We start from the raw sequence: 25,389 nt of genomic DNA on the forward strand, positions 1-25,389 counted from the left end.
CATGCATGCCACAGTAGGACCTCCCAGACACTAAGCTTGGCTCCTATCCTTTCAGTAATTGTTCATTCACTGATATATTCATAATCAATAAATATTTACTATTTTTCTTCTTCTACAGGCCTTTCTTACTTTCTCAACTTAGCTTTTATATCTCTCCAAAGGTATGATTACCAAAGAAGAGAGACAGATGATATAATAATCAAACAACAGCACTATAGCTCTCTTTGTCTGCTGACCTGAATCAGTGTCCATGGGGATGCGGCCCTCAGGGGAGGAGCTCTGAATGACCGGAGACACCACAGCAGAAAGCCTGTAAGACATGGACAGGAGTTTTTCCACCAAAAGTCTCCACTCACTCACCAACTGCAGGCTGCTGCAACAAGGACATTAGGGACACTTATATCAAAAGCAAAAAACAAATATTAATAATGGAAATTGATACATAAAAGGAGTTTAAAGAATGCGTTTCAAAATTGTGTAATACATGAAATACTTGAAACACAAAAAAGTATAAACAGATTTATAAGTCTAATTTTCTATTCTCTTTAAGGCAGCAGACTACATTCCATTCCCAGGACACACTGATAAGAGGCGAAAGCTGGGGCCTAAGTGTGCTTCTGAGAGGAGAGGCAGCTGTGGATGTTCTTACTTTAGTGGTAACTTCTGCAGGGCTCCTGTTATACAGTGAACTCGTCCATACATTGGAAACGATGCCGCTGCCTGAAGCAAGGAACTTTCAGCTTGAGCTACCTCTTCCTCAAGATTTTCCATCAAGCACTTGATAACTAGAAAAAGCAAAGAGAAAACAATACCCATTTTAAAACACATTTATAAATTTATGGATAGAAAAACAGTACCCACGAAAAACACTCAACTGAACTTCATACTTGAACCAGAAAGAGATTTTTCAAGGTTATCTGGCCCAGTGCCCATTTCTAGTTAAAGATACTAGTTAAAGAACTGAGTGTCTTCCCTAATTGCCTGGATTCATTATGCATTCACTCTGAACCTCCTCTAGCTGGGGTATCAAAGCCCAGGTCCGTGTGGCATGTGCTAATTGGTCAAGAGATAACTTTTAATAACAGCTTTCGTGACACATATTTCACACACCATGCAATTCACACATTTAATGCATACAAGTCAATGGATTTTAGTATAGTCAGAGATATAGGCATAGACCACATTCTAGAACATTTTTTTTATCCACCCAAAGATCTTTACCTATTTGCAGTTTCTTCCTCTCTGCACCTCTATCCTTTCTCTGCCCTCAGCAATCATAACCTACCTTTTGTTCCTATAGATTTTGCTATTCTGGACATACCACATAAGTGGAATTACACAATAAAAGATCTTCCGTAATTGGCATCTTTCACTTAGCATAACATTTTCCATGTTCACGCTGCCACATATACAGATGCTTCATTCTTTCTTTCATATGGATGCATAATAGTTCACTGTATGGCCATACATTTTTATTTATCCATTTATCAGTTGATAGACATGTGAATTATTTCTACTTTTTGGCTACTATAAATAATTCTGCTATGAACATACCTGTACAATTTTTATTTGGGCATGTTTTCATTTCTCTAGGTAAATGTCTGTTAAGGAATAAATGTTTGTGTCCCTACTCCTAACCCCCAACATACATATAGTATTTCTACTTTTATTTTAGGTACTATGGGAAATATGAAGACTTAGATTGCTATCATGATGATTCAACCAAGTGTGTTATGCTCATTTGTTGCTTCTCTGAAACAGGACAATAGATTAATAAATTGTGGTAATTCTGTATAACATATACAATGCTTTCAAAATTATGTGAAACCAAATTTATGACAATACATTGGTGGTAAATTAAAAAGGAAAACAAAATGAAAGATTAAGTAGAATAAAGAAGAGGATTTTTTTTTTTTAGGAGATGGGTGTCTCCCTGTGTTGTTCAAGGCAGGCAGGGATCCTCTTGCCTCAGCCTCTAGAGAAGCTGGGATCCCAGGTATGGGCCACTGCATCCAGTTAAGAAACTGAGGAGTTGTTTTTTTGTTTGTTTTGGGAGGTTTTTTACTATTGTTATTTTGTTTTGTTTTATTATTCTGAGATCAAACCTGGCCTTAGGCAGGCTAAGCACATTCTCTACCACAGAGCTCTACCTCTACCCCTCTTCTACTTCTTAAGCTGTCGTCACCTAACTAGTGAATACAATTTATGAAGCTTTTCTATTTCTGTTACTTAAACCTTATTTACTCAAGTGTTCTTTGCATGTCTGAAATGAAGTTCTAAAATATCTTAGGCTGGGGTTGTGGCTCAGCGGTAGAGCGCTTGCCTAGCACATGCAGGGCCCTGGGTTCGATTCTCAGCACCATATAAAAATAAGTAAAACAAAACAAAATAAAGGTATTGTGTCCAACTACAACTAAAAAAATAAATATTTTTAAAAATAAAAAAATAAAATATCTTAAAAGGCTTTCTGTGACGCATGCGCTCCCCAGCACACCCCAATTGCAGTCCTCTTCCAGGGTCTCCTTTTGAACCTAGCCCTTAAGTAACTAAAGTGGGCAAATGTCGTCTTCTATGATTCTGTCATCTCTCTGCAGACTTAAAGGCCACGTTCCCACCAGAACTACCTATACCTCCTACTTTTCTCCCACTACAGGTTTCATCATGGCCTTTTTTATCATCTTGAGAAAAATAATTTGCAACTTTCTTTCTATATCTGACCTATATCTGAGTTGCAAAATTTGTATCTAGCCAGGCACTGTGGCCCATGTCTATAATCCCAGCAGCTCAGCAGGCTGAGACAGGAGGGATGGTGAGCTCAAACCCAGCCTCAGCAACTCAGTAAAGTTCCTGTCTCTAATGAAATATAAAAGGGGACTCAGTGGTTAAAGTGCTTAACCTGGTTCAATCTCTGGTACTAAAATATATATATTTGTATCTATTCATATACCTACTACAATTCCAAAATAAATATTTACTAGCATAAAATTAAGACTATAAATCCCAAACAAATATTTGCTGAAAACCACTAGATCTAACCCATTTCTGAGCCAAGATTTTAGAACAGGCTATATAAAAATATAAAAGGGAAGGGAGCACGACAGTCAATCAGAACATAAACTCCAACAGATAAGGGAACTCTGCTCTGTATAGAAATAATGAAGTTGATCTGTCTATAATGTGGTAAAATTTCTGCAGAATAAAAGAGTAGACATTCGATAGAGAAACAGGTCCTCTTTTAAAAAGTACTTTATTAGGGCTGGGATTGTGGCTCAGAGGCAGAGTGCAAAACAAAAAGAAAGACAGGAAGAGCAGGGGTTTGAGCTAGGTGGAGGCTAGGGCTGAGGCCAGAGTCAGAGCAGAACACTTAGGAGAGAATAGTTGCTAACCTCATGTACTCTTCATTATAGAAATAATGAAGCTGATCTGTCTATAATGTGGTAAAATTTCTGCAGAATAAAAGAGCAGACATTCGATAGAGAAACAGGTCCTCTTTTAAAAAGTACTTTATTAGGGCTGGGGTTGTGGCTCAGAGGCAGAGTGCTTCCCTAGCATGTGTGAGGCACTGGGTTCGATTCTCAGCACTGCATATATATAAATGAATAAAATAAAGGTTCATCAACATGTAAAAAATATTTTTTAAAAAAGTACTTTATTAATGGACATTTGTATATCAATTTATTTAACAAAAATTCTCTGTTTAGAAACAAATATTATAGCTGAGTTCACTGTTTATTAAAAAAAAGCTACTGCAGGCATTTATATGCTGGTAAACTCTTAAATAAAAAAAACACAAGTAAGGCTGGGGTTGTGGCTCAGAGGCAGAGCACTTGCCTAGTATGCGTGAGGCACTGGGTTTGAGCCTTAGCACTACATAAAAATAAAATAAAAGTATTGTGTCCACCTACATCTAAAAAATAAATGTTTAAAAAATTATAAAAAAATAACATGAGTAAATGTTTAACCATGAGATAATCTAACCAATGAATGGTGAGAGAATAAGATAATGGTTTTGATTAACAACAACAAAAAAGGAGTAAAAGGTCATTTCCTCAATACAAACCCATCAGTGTGTTCCTTTCCACCACGGCAGCAGATTTTTCTCCATCACCACATGCATCCTGCTGGGGTGTAGCCACAGAAAGGGACCAGGGCAGAGCATCCTGCCAGATTAAAAAGCTCAGCAGGTAGGAGGCTGTTACGCAGTCATAGGGTTTCGTGCTTGTGCTGAGCTCCAGAGCTGCCTGGAATAAGCCTTGCAGTTTCTCAGAATCCTAGAATGAAGTACAGTCTCAGTCACTGCCACGGAAGTGTTCCAAGATTTGATGGAATAACACATAATAAAAACCACAGCCTACCATATAACTAACTCAGTATGAAGATTAATTTATTTTCTCCCTGAATATGTTAGTTTTTCTTATAGCAATTGATGATAATTATTATTAGTTCAGAGATGAAAATGCTTAAAATGCTTTCAATTGGAAAATTCAACACTACAAGCTATCATTTATTCATTTATCATTTATTCATTTATTTAGGTACAAGGGATTGAAATCAAAGGCACTCAACCACTGAGGCACATGCCCAGCCCTATTTTGTATTTTATTTAGAGACAGGGTCTCATTGAGTTGCTTAGCACCTCACTTTTGCTAAGGCTGGCTTTGAACTTGTGATCCTCCTGCCTCAGCCTCTTGAGCAGCTAGGATTACAAGCGTGTGCCACCACGCCCAGCAGCTATCATTTTTTTAAAACTGAAGTCTTTCTTCAGCAAAAGTGTACTTTTTCCAATAGAAATTCACTATGGCGGGCTGGGGATGTGGCTCAAGCGGTAGTGCACTCGCCTGGCATGCGTGCAGCCTGGGTTCGATCCTCAGCACCACATACAAACAAAGATGTTGTGTCCGCCAAATACTAAAAAATAAATATTAAAAAAAAATTCACTATGGCTACAGTCAAATCACCTTCGTTGTTTCTATAGAATGTAATCTTTTTCCTCACAGTTTATGTTTTACCTGGCCAAATTATATGTCTGCCCTTCTTCTCCGTCCCCTTTCCCATACAGGTAGTTCAATGCAGAAAATTACAAAGCCACAGGGAGGTTATTCATTGTGAAATTCCACATATATAAGTGGGAAATCTGCATCTGAGCTCCCACACCTAGATCTCCTATAAATATCCACTCACATGGTCTAAAGAAGCCAGAACAAAGAATGGTTCACTGCAATAGTCATGGAAGGCCCTGGATGGACAACAGGAGTCATGGGTCCCAGTTCTAATTCAACAGCTGACAGGCCATGTGCTCACCACTCTGGAAATCAGGGGTTGAATTCTCAATACTATTCTGATTCTACTAGGATTATTCCATAATTGTCTAGTACATGGGGAAATATTTTAGAACCTAAATTTTTAGGCTTATTATAGATATTTAAAGATGTCTTATAATTTCAAAATAGTAGATATCTAATGTGCTGATTTGATTATCAGTTTAAGTTCTTTGTCATTTGATATGTTTAATTTTCTATGACCTAAACTTAAAAATAGTGGCCAGCCAGGTGTAGCAGTGCACGCCTGTAATTCTAGAAACTCAGGAAGCTGAGGCAGGAGGAGCACAGGTTTGAAGCCAGCCTGGGCAACTCAATAAAACCCTGTCTCTGAATAAATAAAAGGGCTAGGGATTAGCTCAGTGGTAGAGCACCCCTGGGTTCAGTCACCAGTACTTCCTAAAAAAAAACCAACTCAAATTTAAATATATATAAAAAGTAACAATTAAGCACCTAAAACATTTTGACAACTGATAGTGTCCTTGAATGGTATTATTAGGCAATTAGTTAAAAAAAAAAAACGAATAAATAGACTTTGAAATCTAAATATCTTTGCTCTACCATCTTAGATCAATCAAAATACAACATGAAGACCTAAGCTCCACAGAAAGAAGGGCAGTAAACCAAGTGAGTGGTAAAGACATATTTAGAAAGATATGTCATGACAAATATGTATTAAATATAGGGTACTTAGTTAACATTTTTAAAAATCTTGAACACCTATTCAAATGACCAGTTTACCAACAGGCAAGCCAGACCAGAGAGAATAAGCAAAAGCCTACAGCAAGCCACATGTGGCACCAAATTTTCTGAATTTTACATTAGTGTCTTTATAACCAAGTGCGTTTTTACCAAATTAGAGATGTAGAGGCTCCCTAAAGGCCCTGCATAGCTTATCTAAGAATCAGGTCTTTTACAGATGTGCTACAATATACCTTCTTCACTCCAAAAACTCTCAAAATTTTTGCCAGAAAGGAAGCATAGCCTTATATGTGATACAAGGCTACAAGTAATGAATGGTAAGGGAGTAGGAGCTAAGAGAGGAAGAGTCTCTTATATTAAAACTCTATTGGGTACAAGAGTTAGCAAACTAAGCACCAAAGAACCTTCTGCTCACCAGGGCACCTGGAAGATCACAGGCACAGGTAGACACTGGAGAGCAATTCCCAATTTGGATCCAAATCAGGAAAGATACCCTGAGATCTTGCAATGCCATAAAAGCCACAGAAACAAACACTGTGCTCTCTGGTATGTGATCCTACAGAATACCACTACACCTACAAGCTGGCAAGCCCTAAATACAGCCTAAGGCCCTGACCATGCAGAGCTCAGCACCAGGCAACCTTGATCTCTACAGCACTCTAACAGAGAGCTATAGCAAAACTCTAGAGCCAGTACTCTGATGATAACCCCAGCAGACAGCCCCAGAATACACCTCAAGTACAAAGTGAAAAGCCTAGTGAGGGGATTCCTGAAGACCCACCCCATGCTGTACCTTCACTGCCTTCACTCTGAAGCCCATATTTGGCTCCTACTCCAAGACAGGAAGAGCAGGGGCTTGAGCTAAGTGGAGGCTAGGGCTGAGGCCAGAGTCAGAGCAGAACACTTGGAAGAGAATAGTTGCTAACCTCAAATACTCTTTTTGAGTTTCAGTCTCTGTTTAGCTATTGCTTATTGGAAGACCAGAAGCATGTTCTCTACCTTATGTACATTCAGCTTCCCAGGAACACGAAGATTAACTTAGAAAACTCAAGTTACTGTAAGTGATATGTTTTGATCAAATATTACGTGGCCACGTGAACTGGGGAGACTATCATTAACTGAAATCTACTAGTAATCTTATAAATAATAAAACCTACTGCTTCCTATGCTACTCCTTTGAACAAAGCAATTTAAAAAGAAAAAGAAGAAGAAACCAGGCTCACTGATTTGGACTTTCTCTTTTGCAATATTTCTACCCCACAATAACAGAGACATTAATGACTGAAAGAAACAGTCAAAAGACATGAGAGGACAGACACAAAGAATCAAGATAATTCTCAGACTGTGTTATCTATGCTAAAATAGTAGATTTTCATGCCTATATCATATTTACATTTCCATAGGAAAAGTCCAAATACCTGAAATTGTACAGCTGCTATTGATAATTTCATCAGAAGATCAAATGCTAAAGTTTTCACGTCTTCAAAAGTACTGGTAAAACATTCTATTAGTATTTGGAAACGATCAACATCAATATCATGGCTCAGCTGATACACTATTTGGCCTCTATCTGAAAAAAAAAAGTTAAAATGAATTTAAAATTTAAATTTAAAAAAAATTTTAAAAAAGTTAAAATGAATTTAAGAAAAAGGAAAACAACCTTCTGAAGTTATCAAATTTATAGAAAATTAGTTCAAAAATCCACACTTCATACTTCACTCACGATACTACTTTATTTCATACTTTGCCACACTAGCATAAAGACACTTTTCCATTAATTTATTTCTTCATATGACAAAATTTTAAAAAATTGGTTTTCCAAATAGGAAATAGCTTTATAAAGAAATTTAAAACAATTTCATTCTTTTTCAAAAGGTATCATATAAAAGATTCCTAAGTAATTTTTAAAAAATAAATAAAACCAAATAAATTTAGGAACATATCTTTTGAAAAATCTTCATAAAACTTCTTGATCTAGTATGCCACAATGAAATCCTTCATTCTGTATAAATAATATGCACCAATAAAACATTTTTTAATTTTTTAAAAACTTGACCTAGAATCCAAAGTCCTCCTGTATTTTAGAATGAAATGACACAGAATAATGTTATTTTTATGTTTATCTTTATTTGAGGTTTATTTTAATAGGGCATATTCTACGTCTTATTATTTTTATATTCACCACCATATTCCTGGGATAAATTCCACTTGGTCATAGTATACAATATTTTTAATACAATGTTGTGTTTAGTAGTGTTTTGCTGAGAATTTTCCTTCTGTATTCACAGGGATATTGGTCTGCAGTTTTCTTTCAGTATCTTTGTTTGGCTTTGGTATCAGGGTAAGGAGAGCCTCACAGAATGAGTTAGGAGGTGATCACTCTCTAATTTTGTGAGAGGTTAGGAGGGACTGGTGTTATAAATGTTTGGTAGAATTCACCAGGGAAGCCCCTTGGCTTGGACTTTTCTTTGCTGGCAGGCTTTTTGTTGTTGTTGTTCTTTTTAGTTACACATGACAGTAGTGTGTATTTTGACATATCATACATACATGGAGTATATCTTCCCATTCTTGTGGTTGTACATGATGTGGTGTTACTCTAGTCATGGGCTGGTAGGCTTCTGATTAACTATTTCAATCTCTTGTCATAGGTTTATTCAAATTACTATTTCTTCCCAAGTCAGAATTTTTTTATGTTTCTAGTGACCTGCTCATTCCAGGAGATTGTTCATTGTATTGACTTATTATCCTTTAATTGCTGTAAGTGTAGAAATGACCCTACTTTCTTTTTTTTTTTTTTTTTTGTGGTGCTGGGGATTGAGCGCAGGGCTTTGTGTATACAAGGCAAGCACTCTACTAACTGAGCTATCTCCCCAGTCCGAAATGTCTCTATTTTCATTGCTGATTTTAGTTATTTGCAACTTTTTTGTTTTTTCTTAGTCCAGCCTAGCTAAAAATTTTGTCAATTTTGTTGATCTTTAAAAAAAAAAAAAAAAAACGAGCTAACTTCTGGTTTTGTTGATTCTTTATTGTTTTTCTATTCTGCATTTTATCTATCTTTGTTCTAATCTTTACTATTTCCTTCCTTCTCCTTGTTTGAGGTTAAGTTTGTTCTTGTAATTTCTTGAGGCATTAGTTAGGTTACTGACTTGAGACCTTTCTTACTTTTTAATGTAGGAATTTACAGGTACATATTTCCTTATGAGCACGGCTTTTGCTGTATTCCATAAGTTTGGGTATGTCATGTTTTCGCTTTCATTGATCTCAAGGTATTTTCTAACTTGCTTCATGATTTTTTTTCTTTGACCAACTGGGTAAGAGACATTCAAATCTGAAGTTTTCTCTTACACTACTGTATGAAACTGTTAGCATTCCCCACTGTCCCTGGCACTCTCTATCTCCCACTTGTCTTCCTGAAATGCTTTTTTCATAGAACTCATCTCCATCTGAATTTCTACATATTGTTAACTACTGTCCGTCTCACTTCACTAACATACAAACTCCAAAAAAGGAAACACTTGCTTTCATACACTCCATTATCCTTAGCTGTTTGACATATAATAAGCACTAAATTAATACTTCCAGAACAAATCCTCTTAATCTAATTGTAGAATTCAATTTCTCACCTTGAATATTGTGACATTTAATTCTACTTAATGCATGTGGACTATTCTTCATGGTCTAGAATACAATTGAGGAAAGGCAGAAATCATTTTGACTATTACCAAATCATAGTTCTTCTATAAAATAATGTAAAATCCCCACATTAAAGCTCTTATGATGAAGATGAATGATGAATTTGCATTTTGCATCCTATATTTCAAAGTCATGGCTCTTCAGCCTTCTTTAAAAGTTATGGATGTAGTATGGCTTGCTACATTTGCATTATCCCCACGTTGTTTAATTAATATAAGTACTTATGACATCAGAAACAGCATAATTATACATATATAAGTATATAATAAGATACATATAGGGATGGGGTTGTAGCTCAGTGGTAGAGTGCTTGCCTTGCACTTGCAAGGCACTGGATTCAATCCTCAGCACCACATAAAAATAAATAAAGGTATTGTGTCCATCTACAACTAAAACAAAAAATATTTTTAAAAATTAAGATACATATAGATATAAAATAAAGTTTCCATATAAGAAACTTTCCATCTTCCATTAGGAAGATGACTTAAGTTGTTCATTTTCAAAGTATACTTAAATATATTAAATTTTTCTCCTGACAGAAATATACATATCTAATACAGTCTAGTATTTTTCCCCATACACTTAGATTTAGTATAAATACATGAAACATGCAAAAAAAAATTTTGTTGAATGTGTAAAGTAATTGATCACTCTCAGATAAACCTGAAATTCAGTTGTAGCACCGCTGAAATTCCCTGAACTAATGGGTACCCTGGTATTCACTTTCTGTGGATACTGTAACAAATTTAGTAGTTTAAAAACAACAGAAATCCATTCTCATAGGAGCCAGAAGTCCAAAGCCAAAGAGTCAACAGGGCCGCGCTCAATCCACAGGCTCTAAAGGAGCCTCCTCTAGCTTGTGGTAGCTGCCTGCATTCTATGGTTTGTAGCTACCTCACCACAACCTCCACCTCCACTGTCACCCTGCCTGCTCTTCAGTGTGCCATATCTTTCTCTGCATCTTTCTTAAGAGAAAACTTTTGATGGCATGTGCAGCCCACCCAGATAATAAATTATCACAATATCCTAACTTAATCACGTCTGTGCAAAAGCCCCTTTTCCATGTAAGGTTCACATTCACAGGTTCTAAGGATTTGACATAGATGCTTTGGGGGACCTTTTCTCAGCCTATCATCCCTACCTAAGTGAGGTGTTTATCACTGTGAATAATGGGATGAGCCAATTTCACATTATCTCCTGCTAGGATGCCCTGAGAACATTGTATCAACTATGTAATATTCCTGCCCAAAATGCATAACTTGAATCAAAACATCAGGAAACAATGAGACAACACTCAACTAAGACATGATCTTCCAATATGTCAATGGCATTAGATAAGAAACTTTACAGATCAGAGGAAGGTAAAGAGAAGCTTAAGACTAAAACGCAATGTGTGAGCTAGGGCTGCTTCCCAGTTCATGGGAAATTTGTTTTTCCTATAATAGACCATTTGTTGAGACAACTGGCAAAACTTGAACATGGACTACATATTAGATAATAGCACTTATCAACATTAAATTTCCTGAATTTGATCATTATGTGATGGTTATAAAACTAATAAGAGATAACAGATAAAGTAAACATGATAAAATATTAAAAACAAATGAATTTAGGGTAGAAGGTACATGGCTATTCATTAAACTACTACTAAAACTTTGCTGCTGGGATGATTTTTTAAATAAAAACTGAAAATTTATGTCCTTCAAATGAAGCAAACAGGTACTAACAGCAAATAACTCACATTCCCATTTAAAAAAAAATACTTTACCTAATAATTTTTTAGAAAAAGAGAAAAAAAACAGATAAAATGTGACATTCTCCAGTCTTCTGGCCATTCTCTGCTAAAGAGCAGCTGAGAAGGGTATTTTCCTACTTGACCAGAGTCAAGGAAAGCTCAGAGCAAACAAGAAATCCACATTAAGCCGGGCGTGTGGTGCATGCCTATAATCCTAGCAACTTGGAACCCTGAGGCAGGAGGATTACAAGTTCATAGCCATCCTCAGCAACTTAGCAAAGCCCTAAAAAACTGAGGAAGACCCTGCCTCTAAATAAAATATAAAAATGCGGGTGGGGATGTGGCTCAGTGTTCAAGCACCTATGGGTTCAATTCCCGGTACCAAAAAAAAAAAAAAAAAAAAAAGAAACCCATATTAAATTATACATTACACTCATGTACAGGGACAAAGAATCATTTCTTATCAAAAAGGAAATAAAATGATTCAAAGAGGGAAGCTAAGTGCTTATCCTTTTGAGTACCCCACAGAAGGAAAACAAAATATCACTAAACCAGAATGCCTGGCAATGACATCCTCATAATGTCTTTCCGAAACCAGATTGAGACATATGAAACAGAGAGCATATAGGGGAAACCACATTTTAACCACAAAGACTCACTAAGGAATATTAAATACAAAAGGAAGATTATTATTCTAATTTTTAAAACAGAAAGAACAATGTGAGGCCACAGGTTCAATTACCAATACTGAGGTGGGAGGGTGGGAGGAATAGATTGGGGCCCTTTCTTAAAAAAAATGAGGGAGGTAAAACACTTCCCTCTTCTCATAAGCACAGAAAATTGTAGTGTGGAGTTGGCAAATAATGATCAATGGAAAGGAGACATAGTTTCTTTCCCTTCTGTCCTTTACTGGCAAATTTGATCTTATACATGTAAAAACTATATAGTACAAACGAATCTAAAGACAAGACAATAAACTGAAACTTTAAGAAAAAAATGTTGAAAAGTATGGGTCTTAAAAGAAAACCTTTCCCAAACATAATTGAAAACTTACCTTCTGAGACAGGAAAAACTTCAGCTATTGAACCTAAAATGGTTAAAGCTGAAAATCTAGTTGAGTAGGATGATCCAGGAAATAATGCTTCAAAAAGACTGTTGCAAATGGATGACATGAAATTCTAAAAAAAAAAAAAAAATTACAGTAAGCATAACTGAGTTAACTCACAATAGGTTATCTTTAAAGTATCACCTTCAAGAGTGGGTGTTTCTTTCATTTTTAATTAAAAGATTTCTAAAACTAATACTGGTTGTTCACGTCTCTTAATAATTCAGCTTGGCACAGACTATGGTTTGGATACAGCTTGTCACCCAAAGGTTCATGTGCTTCAAGCAAAGCCCCCAATGTGGTGATGTTGAGATGGCAGTACCCTCAAGAGGGAAGGCCTACTCAGGGCTCCACCCTACTGAATGGATTAAAGCTGTCTCCCAAGAATGAGTCAATTCTTATAGGACTAAATTAGTTTCTATGAGAATAAGTTTGTTATATACAAATTCAACTTTCTTGGCTTGCTCTCTTGCTTTCACTCTTTCACACACGTGTTGCTTCTACTCTGTGCAAGTTTTCTGCCATATTGTGACACAGCCAAAGAGTCCTTGCCAGATGTCATTACTGTGATGTTTGAACCTTCCAGCCACCAACCTCTTTTCTTTCTCAAGTATCCAGCCACAAGTAGTATGTTATAGCAAAACAAAACAGACTGAGACAATACCTATGATCATAAGCTATAATATGATTTAATAAACCTATCTTAGCAGAGTCAACAAGAAATACAATTCCTATTATAGCTCAGACAAGTAAAAACATATTTTTTGGTGAAAGCAAGATCTATTGAGCTCTTGATTTGTGACAGAGCTGTATGAATATTGATTTTCCTAACCAGAGGCATTCAGGTGTTGAAGGTATGAATACTTTTTAATGTTTTAAAATAAACAAAGAAATACCCAATATAGACTACTTGATAAGTTTGGCTATAATATAATTCATTCAAAGATCCAACTATTCCATTGTCTTCTTCTGCCTGGCCCTTTGAGACTCCTGCTCTACTATTCTGTTTATACAAATGATTAAAAATGAAAGCTTATAATAAAATGCAATTTTGAAAAAGCAAAGTGGAATATACTTAGTCCAGGATAAACTCTTTTTCTCTAATTAAAATAATAATGATAATAGTTTCTACATAAGATAAAGAGAAAAAATTATAAAGAATGACTATGAGTCTAAAGCATCCTGTTACTACGGCACCCTAAGCAGCACACAGGCATCCCTGGTTCCAAATGGCTCAAGACAAGAGTCAAGAATGCAAAAATCCCTGCATTTTCTGGTGGGCAGCATACAACCTCAAGAATTTATCCTTTAGGCCCTCACGAGCCCTGTTTACTCGCCTATTAATTATTCTGGGTTTCAAAGAAGTAGGGTGCTTACCAAAAAATATCCTAGTTAAACTAACTTTAAGTAATACAGCCTTCACATTAAAGAACCACAAACTCGTCTTTTAAGAGTTATCTTACCCTAAATGTACTGTCATTTACATTTTTAGATACAGTTCTTTCCCTCAATCATACTGTAACCATAATGAAGACAGAGACCACATATATATATACACTAGGATCCCTAGTCCTGAGCACAACATCCTACATTTCAGGTGGAGCTCAATATATGCCTTAGTCTCTTTTAATGCTTCCAAGTGAGGCTTCCAAACGCCTTGGCCTTCCATGGAAAACTCTCTAAACTCAACTTGATTTTATAAACTCTTTCCCCATTACTCAACTCCTCCATTCCTCTAAATCTTAAGTCATTTACACCAGAGAATTCACCATTCCCCAAGTTCTCCCTCTTTTTTCACTGCCATACATTCACTTAAGATAGTCTCATGGAAAAAACTACTGAGATGTTTCAGTCAAAAGCAGATCTGAGGGGCTGGGGTTGTGGCTCAGTGGTAGAGTGCTTGCCTAGCATGCACGAGGCATTGGGTTCAATCCTCAGCACCACATAAGTGTTAAATAATGATATTGTGTCCACCTAAAACTTAAGAATAAAATTTTTTTTTAAAAAAAGCAGATCTGGTTTGGGCCCTAGCTCTACTCACTCACTGGTTGAGGGATGTTGGGCAGGTTACTGAACTTCACTGAGTTTCAGTTTTCTCACTTCTTAAATGGGGATAATTCTTACCCCATGGCCTTTGTTATTAAAGATGAAATGAGAAAATGGATATAAAGCATTTTATAAAAATAAAAGTACTCTAGGGCTGGAGTTGTAGCTCAGTGGTAAAGTGCTTGCCTGGCACGTGTGAGGCACTAGGTTCAATTCTCAGCACTGCACATAAATAAATAAATATAAAGGTCCATCAACATTGAAAATATATTTAAAATTTTGTTATTAATACTAATTATTAAGGTATGAAATCATCTCCATTAGCCTAGAAGGCATTTTTTCAACTAATAGCTTCCTGTCCTCCCCAGCACTTTGTTTGTGTACAACAGCCATTGTTATGAGGATGATGACAACATAGTGCCATGGCCACAGCCTCTAGAAACCACATGAGACTACCAGTCAGGAGAAAAGATCATAACCACAAGATTGATTCAGATTAAGTCTCTAAGAACCAATGTTCAGAAAATACATATCCTTAAGCTCAAACCAAGAAACCGTGAATACATTAAATTTCAGAACCTCAATCCAAAAAACAAGTTGTATGTTTTACATACTTGAGATTTCACCAATGTCATTTTAACCCTTGTGGAAAGAAGCAAAAGAGATGTGTTTTCTTAAATCTAGCAGTTCTGAGAAGCTAACCAAAAACTGTCACACACACGGCAGGGCTCCACATATACTCTAAGTCATTTTTAATGACTCCCACTGAGGCTTTTTAGAGTGATTTATAGTTTAAAAAGGGCTTTCTCACTTAGTCCTCAAAACCAACCTTTTCAGAGGAGTTACTAATCCCAATTACAGTGGAAGAGACTCAAGGCACTCAGCTAGTAACAGCAGAAGTGGGACTCATCTTACATCCTTAATGTTCAGGCTATGATTTTCTAATCTTTACTGTTGGGATTGTAAGATGATGAAGCTGATTTCAGCCTTTATATGAGAAAAGCCTTCACTGAATGTGTTTTTATCTTTTAAATGTAAAATTAAAAACCAAGACCATCCATACTAATGCTTAGAGTAGGTAGAGGGTATGCCATAGTTCAAATGTATCATTAATTTATTACACCTGTTCCCCTAAACAAAATAAAACAGAAACAGATGAGGTCTACCTTCTCTCCCACCACCATTGTTTTTTCTTATTAGCTCTGTCTTTGATTTTAACCTTAGGAGAAAATAAGGGTCTGCTTCTGAAAGGCTAGATTTTCAGTAGAACAGAATATTCTGCTGAAAATAAATTGAAGATTGTCAAATTGAGCCCTGGTCCAGACCAGAGCTGTTGTACTTGGGACTCCATCCTTCCATTAACGCTATGCCCTGAACTAGCTCTACTCTCCAAGCTCACTCGAACAAATAGACACAACCTCCTTCCACTGCTGAACTATGGGAAAGGGGTCAGTAACGTCAAGCTACTGAATGTCATGTCAGCCTCAAGAGGAAGAAGGCTCAGCCACAGTAGCCTCCTACCCTGGGGAGGCCTGGAGAAGTCCAGAGCCAGCAATTACCTGCTTGTTAAAGTACTAATTTCACCTGGCCCACATAAGCTGTAAGGTGAGCCTTACTGAGGTGAGCCCATTAATGTCATCCTCTAGCAGTCCTCATGTGCAGCCTGGTCCCCGAGTCATGTGCTACCTTTCCTGGAGTACCAAAGCACCAGAAGAAATATGTAACACCCAGCTTGAAGGAAAAAGCACAGGAACACAATTCACCAAGAGAATTCCGTCTGTTTCCCTCTAATGCTTATGTACAATTATTTTAGGTTTCTTAAAACTTTAGATCTGGAAAGATATCACCTACCTTATACAATTGTAAGGAAACAGAAGGCTCTTCTTTGGCTAACTCATTCTCTGGTTCATGTTTGGATTTACTTTGCTGCAATTTGTAAAGTACTTGGGAACTTTCCTGTATCCTACAAAACAACTTTGGAGACAAAAAATAAAAATAAAAAGCATCTGTGAACCTCACATTAAACTAAACTGTCAGCCCTGGAAGGGAACATCTAAGGCAAACAGAGTACTGGTTTTCAAACTCTCAAAATCTACAGTATTTCTTTTTGACAAAAAATTAACATTTACATTTTAAAACCAAAATCAGTATTAGTGCAACTAGAATACAGCCATTAAACCATAGTTCTTACATTTTCCTTTAAGTCAACATGAATCTAAAGACTATATATTAATTTCTATACCAATTCTTCACCCCATGGATGTGTTGTGTGATGAATTCAAATTCAATTATTCAAAAATGACCATTTTGTGAGGTGCTTAGAGAACTATAAAAATGCAAATACTTCCTTCCTCCATTTACCAAAGTTTTCATAAAACTACCTTACATTCCAAGAGCCCAAACACTAGATTTTTTTCTATCAAAAAAAGAGTACAAGGGGTTGGGGTTGTAGCTCAGTGGTATAGCACTTGCCTAGACGTGTGAGGCATTTAGTTCAATCCTCAGCACCACATAAAAGTAATTAAAAGGCTTAAAAAAAAAAAAAAAAAAAACCTCCAGTTTTGCTACCCCAAAATGAACGGTCTTTTTACTCTAGATTTTAATACCACATGTAAGCTTTATAATATCACAGAGCAAGTCACAGAAGGACCAAAAAGAGGTACCCCAACCCCTTGATCATTCCCACACTCTCCCAAATCTGGGCTCTTCCTCAAAACAATATCCAGAGCAAAGTTCACCACTTTCTAATGCTCAATTCTACCTTTTAAAGAAGAGAACAAATCTGCTGCCGCACTCCTGGAGACTGGCTCTTAAGATTGTGATAAAGAATTGAATCCACTCCATTTCTTCTGTGGAAACAATTTCTGTGCTCAGATTACTTTCACAAAGCAAGCCTAATGTATCTATCCGTACCTAAAATACCAAGTAATGGAATGTTAATTTTTCATTGAGATAAGGAAAGCCTAAACCACTTGAAATGTCTAATTATTTGCACAGGCCATCAACAAAAATAAAACTAAATTTAACCATATGTAACTTGCAAAAATCCTGTAGCTCTTTTCTATTAATTTATCTTATTGTATGAATTGGAGATACATAAAAATCAACAATCTCCAGTTTTATTCCATGGCAATGCTCAGCTTCATACTTTCTGTCTCAGTGACCACTTTACCCTAGGACCGCCTTACCTCACACTCACACTACTGTCATGCACTTCTAACTAGTCTCCTGGTTTGTTTTTGCTCTCACTCTGGAAACTCATCTCTGTTTCCATTAATGCCACTTCCTTGCTGAAGACAGAGTGGCTGTGGCTGAAAGACTTCATTTAACTGGTGACTGGGAAGTAATGAAGTCATCAGCCTGGCATTGGAGCTGTCTATAAAATAGATAAAACAGTCTCCTTCTGCCAGACAACATCCTTAATTCTCCTCCAGGTCTTGTCTATCTGTCGTTATGCTCCAATATTTCACTTTTCTTATCAGCCACCTCTGATTAGTCTCTTCTGAGCCTCCTAGATAAGTCCTCATGCATAAGGCATATTTGAATCTATGTTATTTTCTCAGATGTCACAAGGCTTTCTTGTCTCTCAACTAGATAGCCGGAGTACAAGGATGACACTTTTCACTTTCTGTTCATCCTCATTATACACTCCCAAAAATAGTGCTACGCTCAATGTTGGAGCCTCTATATTGGGAATGAAAGAATCAGGGTCCTGTACAAATCCCCAGGTATTTTGTTTCCTTACTTGGCAGTGCTGATGAACTAAACCTTGCTTCACTCTTGCACTAGACACAAGGTTCTTCCAGGCATCAGTAGCAGACTGCAGATGTCCATGAGCTCTAGCTGTTCGCAAGCATGCCATCAAAGCTCCCAAAGCCCCTCTGCTATCACAAGACCCTAAGGATGGAAGAGATTGTCCCAAAAGCGCACTAACAAAGACTACAACAGTGTTATGCAATGACTACTGCAATTTTCAGTTGTTAATGTTCATGTTTCCAATTAAAGTTATGTTTTCAGAAATAAAAATCAAATTTTACATAAATTCTAACATGAATTAAAGTTCCTAAAGTAATCCTTATTTTAAAATTATTTAATTGCTCTTGTGTCAATAATTTCAAAGTAAGCATAATTATCATACTGTTAACATAAAGAAATCATAACTTTTTTGCTAATATTTTTACTTTTTCCTTGATACTTAGAAAGCGAACCAGGAAATAAGTCAGGGGAAAAAAGTGAAATACAATTACAAACTAAAACAATTTTCTGCCAAAAATAGGAAAAACCTTCAGTGACTAAAGGTCATTGTGTCTTTGAAAGCAAACACTGACCTTCTCTGCACATTTCAGATTTACTGTTTCTCACTAATAAAGATAAAAGGAAAATCACAAAGAACCTATTGGTATCAGGGGTTAAGACACTGGCCATTGCTAAGGGGACAGCAAGTTCTGGCGTACCTTGATATCAAAATAAAGACAACCTTGTTTCAGAACAGATTCAGAGGGAGGAAAACTGTTGTTAAAAATTATAAACAAATGCACAAGGCCCTGGGTTTGATCCCCAGTACCAAAAAGGAAAAAAAAAAAGCTTAGACCTAAAGGAAGCCAGGCACAGTGGCACACACCTAGGGTCCCAGCTATTTGGGAAGATTGAGGAAGCATGATTTTTGGCTTGAGCCTAGGAGATCAAGGCCAGCCTGAGCAACATGTGAGACCCCATTCCAAAAAAATTTTTAAATTACAAATAATGGCTTATTTTTATATGCAGAAATCAAAAGTCTTTAACTTTTAGTTGAAAATACTGTTTAAATTATGCAGGATATACTGTTAGAGTATTATAATTTTAAGATTTGTATAATGAACCATGATCATCATTTTCCGTATTATTTACTGAAATATGCTTTATTGCAGTATTTCCTTCAGTGTCTGAGTTTTGACGGAATATTTACCCCTATTTTAAAGGACTACAAATAGTTCTTTCTTTAGGTTATGACTCCAAATATTGTCTCTCTCCCAGAGACAAAAACTGCTTCTACCAATGTACCTGTCTTTCAACTTGCCTAAAACAATTTTTAATTACTGTCTCAATCACTTAAATAAGCAAATCATATAAAGCACACATATTTTTATTCCAATAACAAGAAAAAAAACTTGGTAAAATAAATTAAAACCTTATAATTAAGGAAACTTATCCAATTTCTGTAACTAGAATAACTCCTTAATTTGTAAAATGACTTAAGTCAAAAACTGCATTCAGCATTGTACAGCAATACTCATCTCAACCTAAAATATCTCTCCTATAGTTCATAAAGTGGTAATATTTAAATTGGAATATGGTCAACATCTGCCAAGGTGCCTATATTTAAGCATCATAATAAAAATAACTAAGACAAAAACATATTTTTTCTTACCAGTTTTGGCATCAATAGAAGTCTGAAGAATCTTTACCATGTACTTTAAGCTTTCAGGGCTGTAATTCAATAATTTTGGCAAATAATAATCAATCACATAAGATTTTTGATCCAGGCTTCCTTCACATAATATAGAAAGGAGAAGAGAAACCCAAGTCTCATGCCACTGGCCAATCCAAGTGCTGTCAACAGTATGGGATTTCAAATGACTTCTATGATTTTTAAACATTGTTTCCAAGAGGTCACTTGCATAAGGTACCAATGATTGGTCCCCCATGACCTCTAAGATTTGAGATGGAATAGTTTTGTCTATTGCCAAAATATGTTTAATTCCTATGCACTCTACCAAACACCCCAGGCATATGTACTTTCCTTTAATATACCATTCCAATAGCAGAACACTCTTAGTCAATTCCAAAAAGAAAAGATCAGTGACTGAGTCTGCCCCTTCCAAAGTAAGTTGGTGTATTTGGAGAAGATTTCTGAATATGATTTTGGTTTGGTGTCTTAGAGCATCCAACGGATATTCCCAGTGTGTATAGACATATTCCAAAAGTCTCCCAACTATGCTTGAATTCCCATTCAGACAGTCCTTCAGGCTTGGGGAACTTGATTCAAGGATATGTATGGCTGAATTTGTCCAAGATGCAAAGTTTCTAGATAGAAACATTTCCAGTTTTGATTCCTTTATCCTGAAGAAAAATGAAACATGAACCATATTATTGTAAAATGGCACATAAAAGTCATTTCATTTTATAAGCATTTAACCATTTAAAGTTTTAAATATAAAGAATAAACAGAAAAACTAGTTATTATTAAATTTACAATTTAAAAAAGTTACAAAGCCAAAACAGATCTCAAATTTGTGTATGAATCTTTTCACCTTCTAAAAAATAATCCAAAATGAATTATTGGAAACTACTGGAGGTGAATGAATCACTGGCTATCTTCATAGCGATGACAGTTTTAAAAGTCTTTTAAAATATAAGGGCCTCAGGCTGGGGAAAGTTAAGGTAAATGGGGTTTAGGGCAATGAAAATATTCTAAAGTTGGCTGCACTGATGGTTGCACAAATCTAAATATACTAAAAGTCACACACTTTAAATGTGTGACTTGTATAATATGTAGATTATAGCTATGTAAGCAGTTATTTTAAAACATGATCATTTTCTTCTGCTATCCACATGCTCATTATTATCAAGCCATATCTATAGTTTTGACATTTTAAGCACATGAGCACTTTCATCCATTATGGCAAAAACACACATGAAAGAAAAACACAGAGTGTATCACTGTGAAGTCAGAAGACCTTATACAGTTGTTGGCTTGGGTTTCTTACTAGCAACATACTTAAGAAAGCATTTACTCTTCTAAGCTTTACTTTCACCAATCAACAAATTAGATTTCTTATTCTTTCTATCAAACATATGAAAGTCACATTAGATTATCCATGCTGAAATTCTTCATCAATTCTCTAGCACTGTACATATAAAAATTTTTAGTTTTTTTGGTTTTTGTAGGCATTTTAGTGCTGGAAATTAAACCCACACATGATAAGTGCTCTACCACTGAGCTGCAGTCTCACAGTCCCAAATTTTTATAGTTTTTAGAAAATGAGAGCGTAGCCAGGCATGGTGGCACACACGTATAATTCCACCAACTTGGGAGTCTAATGCAGGAGGATCACAAGTTCAAGACCAGCCTCAGCAACTTAGCAAGACACTGTCTCAAAATAAAAATAAAAAGGACTGGGGATGTAGGTCAGTGGTGGAGTGACTGGGCTCAATATCCAGTACTATCATCACCCCCCCACCAAAAATGGTAACAGAGAAACTGAATGTTAAAATTAATTTTAGAAATTAATTACAGGTTAACTGGTACCAATACTCCCTATAAATCTTTCCCTTTACCCCATCTTCTCTTTCACGTCCATTTCATTCCCTACACATATTCTACTTTTAATTTAGAATTTATCCTGAGCACTTTTCATGTAATTACTAAGTATACTGGTACAGTTGCAACTTTTAAATGTCTTATAAGCAAAACAAAATATGAAACAGCAGCATGAAAACTCACTGTGAACTCAAGGTGAACAAAACATGCACAGTGTCCAAAAGCAGGGCCTCTCCACTCAGGCCCATGCTCCCATCCTGCCAGTCCAACATGGCAAGTGTCCCCTGACACAGGAATAAGAGAGCTGACACAGAGATGTCAGCACAACAGAGGCTCCTGCAGCTGTTCATGAACCACTCAGGGATGCTGGTGCAGTCTACTGAACAGAGAAGCAAACTGCTAATCTGGAAGAAAAAAAAACTTATATATATAAAGGTTTAAAAATTTCCAAGAGATACTTCAAAATACAAATCAAAAAATGCTTTCTCCTGAAATATCCCTGGAAAAGTAACTAAACCTAAAATAGCCATAGACATTAAATTATATTAGTATTAAAAGGAAAAATATTAAAACTAGGTATATGAATCATTTTACTGATTTGAATGTACTGGTATAGCACACTACATCACCACCACCTACAGGTGATGAGTTTAACACTTTGAGAGGTGATGTGAGAAAAAAAAATCTTTCAATCTTATCTAATGATAATTCCTATGTGATCTCATAGAATAGTATGTGTATATGTGTGCATATTGGTTTTTGCACACATAATATAGCAAAAAGTTAAGTAAAACAACAAAATGAGTTTCTAGATACAGCAAGAAAAAGAACTGCAAGCAGTAAATGTAAGTAGTGTGGTCTAAATTATTATGCTTTTCATATAGGTGCAGGGGATGTAGCCCAGTGGTAGATCCTATGATTAGAAGTCAAAAGACCCTAGGTTAGTCTCCAGCATAACACAATAAAAATATGTGTGTGTGCGCGCGCGTGTGCGCACAAATATATTTATGCACACACACACATGCACACACTCTTTTCCAAATGGATCAAACTCACTTAACAACTTATTGTAGTATTATTCCTACCTAAAGTTCATGATATAGAGTTATTTCTAGTAAAAAGAATATTTATTTATCATAAGGTTGTACTGTGTATGTATCTAAACATTAATTTTCTGCATAATTTTGGTATTACGAGTATTTTTTATGATACTGAGGAGATATAGAACTGAACAAACAGCACCAAAGAAATTAAAAGGTTATATTCCAAAAATGTTGATGATTGTAAAATAGACTTATAAGAATTGTTACTTTTTTAGTATAGATGAATTTTTCAAGTTCTCTTATTATAAAACAAAAAAGTCATCAGAAAGATAGTCTATGCAAAAGAATTTTTTATTTCACTCTATTTATTTTTTATTTTGGTACAGGTGATTTAACTCAGGGGTGCTTTTACATTAAGGTATATGCCCGGTTCTCTTTATGTTTTTGTTTTCTTTATTTTTTAAAAATAATTTTAACTTCTAATAATATGGTGATTATTCAACCCAGGGTAAGAAGTATGAGAGACACTACAAATTATCTACTAAACATTCATTCTGTCCTTTATTGTTGATAGCAAATCTAACATGTCCAGCCAAAGGCAAGATACTCACTTGCCCAATTTTTTTTTTTACAACTAAATGCAGCCAGATGAGAGGGCTCAGACTAATAGGATACAAGCAAAAGTTCTTCATCTATCTTTGTTTTTCCTAATTAAAGGCACAGATGTAGTGGGCTCTCTTTCTATCTACCACAATCCTAAAGTCATTGTGGTAGATAGACACATGACTTTATTTTGTTTATTTATTTTTATATAGTGCTGAGAATTGAACCCAGTGCCTCACACACGCTAGGCAAGTGCTCTGCCACTGAGCCACAACCCCAGCCCTTTATGTTTATTTTGAGACAGGGTCTCGATAATTTGCTGAGGATCTCATAAGTTGCAAAGGCTGGCATCAAATTTGCAATCCTCTTATCTCAGCTTTCCAAGTCCCTGGGATAACAGGCATGTGCCACCACACATGGCATTTTTTTATTTCACCTTAAAAATATGTTTAGGAAGGTCTTCTCTGTACTGGCAGCAGCTCTCTTGCCATGTCTCATGACTCCATGAAAATGTATGCCTGTTCCAAAATCCTCTCTACCTACTCCTTGGTCAGGAGCATCTCTTAGCTGCTGAGCCAACCACTATCTGCAGTGATGCTGAACAGACCAGAGACGGTGACATCTGAGAAACCCTTCTCTAAAGCTTTTCTCCTACCCCATTCTGGGCTTTGCCCTTTCAGGGGCCATAGGGCTCTTTTGCCAGATAGTGGCCTTTCTCATGCTCTTTGCCATGTGAAAGAGCAGTCTCCACCTTGCTTTCTTCCTATCTGCCCTATATGTTCCTTTTCCTATATCTCCAAAGGCACCCTGGGAAAGTGGTTGGCTCAGGGTATGACAGAAGAAAAACAAATAAATACTGTATAAATAAGAAAATATTGGGAAGCCAAAGGCAGTAAGTAGCACATGCCTACAATTTCAAAACCTGGGAAGCTGTGGCAGAAGGATCACAAATTTAAGGCCAGCTTCCACAACTTAGCAAGATCCTGACTCAAAATAAAAAAGAGCTGGAGCTATAGCTCAGCACGAAGGCACCCCTGGGGCCAATCACTAATACCAAAAAAAAAGAAAAAAGAAAGAAACTAAGTTTTGTTTTGGGGCTAGGAATATAGATCATTAGCAGAGCATTTGCTTAGCATACACAGGCCCTGAGTTCAATTACCAGCACTGCAAAAAAAATAAAATTCTAATTCTCAGTAAAGTCAAATTCTTCTCTTTTTTTCTTTTTGGCAGTGTTGGGAATTGAAAAGGTGACAGAGTCTAGTGCATTCGAAGCAAGTGCTCCACCACTGAGCCACAGTCCCACTCTCTCAATACAACACAATTAATTCTAAAAAGGAGAGGATGCACTTACTAATTCAGGAGTCTTTTCAGATGGATGAAACATTGTCTTAATAAAAAGAATAACAGCTAATCCCGATGTACTCTGAATAGTCTGTAATAGGTCATCTATTTGGCAAAAGAAAAGGCAACATGTATTAAATGACAGAATTTCCAGTGCCATGCAAAAAGCAAACACTGTAGGGTCAATCCTGGGTAAAGCTTCTAGCGTGACCACTTCTTAGATGAGTAAGTCTTAGACAAGTTACTGAACCTCCCAGGAACTCAGCCTTCTCTTCTGTAAAATGGGAAAATATAACCTCTGACACATTTTCATAAGGTTTAAAAAGATAAATGAAGAGGGTTTATATACTCAATAAATGTTGATTCCTTTCTCTCTAGAACATCCACTCTTTCTCTCCACCTACAGGCTCCCAGCATGCCTCATAGCGGTACCACCTGTCACCTCCCATCCACCAATGCCTCTGAATCCCAACCCACATGCATACACTTTTTCTCAAAGAAAT

At 36.2% G+C, this 25,389-nt stretch overlaps 2 pseudogenes; one reads left to right on the top strand and one right to left on the bottom strand.

The window, feature by feature from the left end:
* Positions 1–645: 645 nt before the first annotated feature.
* LOC144255930 (tRNA (32-2'-O)-methyltransferase regulator THADA-like) overlaps positions 646–25,389 on the bottom strand; it is a 36,113-nt pseudogene continuing 11,369 nt past the window's right edge.
* LOC144255878 (ATP synthase F(0) complex subunit C2, mitochondrial pseudogene) lies at positions 24,056–24,281 on the top strand (annotated as a pseudogene).

This window comes from Urocitellus parryii, chromosome 7 (assembly GCF_045843805.1).
Source record: "Urocitellus parryii isolate mUroPar1 chromosome 7, mUroPar1.hap1, whole genome shotgun sequence".
In the NCBI taxonomy this organism is placed as follows: domain Eukaryota; kingdom Metazoa; phylum Chordata; class Mammalia; order Rodentia; family Sciuridae; genus Urocitellus; species Urocitellus parryii.